At 49.7% G+C, this 1,728-nt stretch overlaps 1 pseudogene; it reads left to right on the top strand.

Moving 5' to 3' along the window:
* The first annotated feature begins 201 nt into the window (after positions 1-201).
* LOC120586576 (crk-like protein) lies at positions 202-892 on the top strand (annotated as a pseudogene).
* The last annotated feature ends 836 nt before the right edge of the window (positions 893-1,728 follow it).

The raw sequence follows: 1,728 nt of genomic DNA, 5'->3' as shown, positions 1-1,728 counted from the left end.
ACTCAAGAAAAGAACAAGGAGGTGCCAGCGAAAATAATCCACCAAGGGGACTCCAAGGAAGAACCTATTTTCTTCCTACTACTGTACACCTCGGCGGGTCGGTCAGTCCCTGTGCAACTACTTTACACACAATCTGAAGCAGGATTCTACCATCATTGTTTGCACCACCCCCCTAATGCCCCTAAGCCCCGAGCCTGAGCCATGTCCTCCGTCAGGTTCAAATTTAACTCCTCAGATCACTCTGCTTGGTATGTAGGGCCAATGTCTCGTGAGGAGGTGCAAACCCCACTCCAAGGTTGACTCCACAACATGTTCCTAGTCTGCAACTCCTCCACCTGTCCGGGGACTATGTACTCTCTGTGTCCGAGAATGCACAAGTCTCCTACTACATCATCAACTCACTTCCCAACCGCCGTTTTAAGATCAGGGACCTAGAATTTGACTGCTAGCTGGCCCTGCTAGAGTTTTACAAAACTCACTGCCTAAACACCACCAACCTGATGGTATCTAAGCACCCAGATATCTAAGCACATTAGAACATGTATGGATTCACTATGTCTTTCCTGGGATCGATGCTGAGGACCTGCCCTTTGAAAAAGGTGAGATCCTGGTAATAATAGAGAAGCCTGATGAACAGTGGTAGAGTGCCCGGGACAAGAATGGCCGAGTTGTGATGATTCCCGTCTCCTTTGTTAAAAAGCTAGTGAGACCCCCACTTCGCCGCAACCAATGTGCCTTCTGCAAAGAGATCGGTCATTGGAAGAATGAGTGCCCCCACCATGGGAGAATGCTTGAAGGGCTAGAGAAGATCAATCAATCTCGTAAAGGAAAATACCAGCCTGAGCCAGCCGTCCAAGAGCTTATTGGTCTGGCCAAAGAACAGTCAGACTAGGGGTGACCAGGCTCTCTGATCCTAGGACCCCAGGAGCCTATGGTCTCAATAGAAGTAGGGGGCCTATCAAGGACTTTTATGGTGGACACTGGGGCACAAATCACCTTTACCTTAGGGAAGTTCACCTGTCTCACATTGAGGTGCCAGCCGCTTTAATGATGGCTGTGACTATGCCCAGAGAAGATGAATGGCATCTTTATCCTTCCGGAGAAAAAACAAATGAATCGAACCAGTTTGATAGAACTACTGTCTGGTCAGAAAAGTGGGCGGGGGGGTCCAGGTCTAGCCAAAAATCATGCACCCATTGTGGTAAATCTGAAACCAGAGGCCCTCCTCGTCACACGAAGACAGTATCCAGTGTCACAGGAGGCACGCCTAGGAATTCGGGACCACATTCAGTGTTTGTGCAATGTCGGAATTCTGGTTGGATGTCATTTACCTTGGAGTGCTCCACTCTTTCCGGTTGGGAGGCCTAGAGGGAACTACTGCCATCCTGTCCAGGACCTCCATCCCATCAACAATGCAGTGATCACCATCTGTCTGGTGGTTTCGAACCCATGTACCCTCCCGAGTCTTCTACCTGCTCAAGCGAGCTGGTTCACGTGCCTCGACCTTGAAGACACCTTCTTAAGTCTCTGGTTGTCATTGGCTAGACAGCCTTTGTTTGCCTTTTAGTGGGAGGACCCACACACCAGGAGAAAAGGCGCGGCTGACCTGGACTCGACTGCCACAAAGCTTTAAGAACTCACCTACCTTTTTTGGCAAAGCATTGACTGTAGATCTGGCTGCCTTCCACAGAGAGACTTGCACTCTACTGCAGTTCGTAGATGACCTGC

Source organism: Pteropus medius, unplaced genomic scaffold (assembly GCF_902729225.1).
Source record: "Pteropus medius unplaced genomic scaffold, Ma_sr-lr_union100, whole genome shotgun sequence".
NCBI classification, from domain to species: Eukaryota; Metazoa; Chordata; class Mammalia; order Chiroptera; family Pteropodidae; genus Pteropus; species Pteropus medius.
This window is presented reverse-complemented; position numbering and strand designations above follow the sequence as displayed.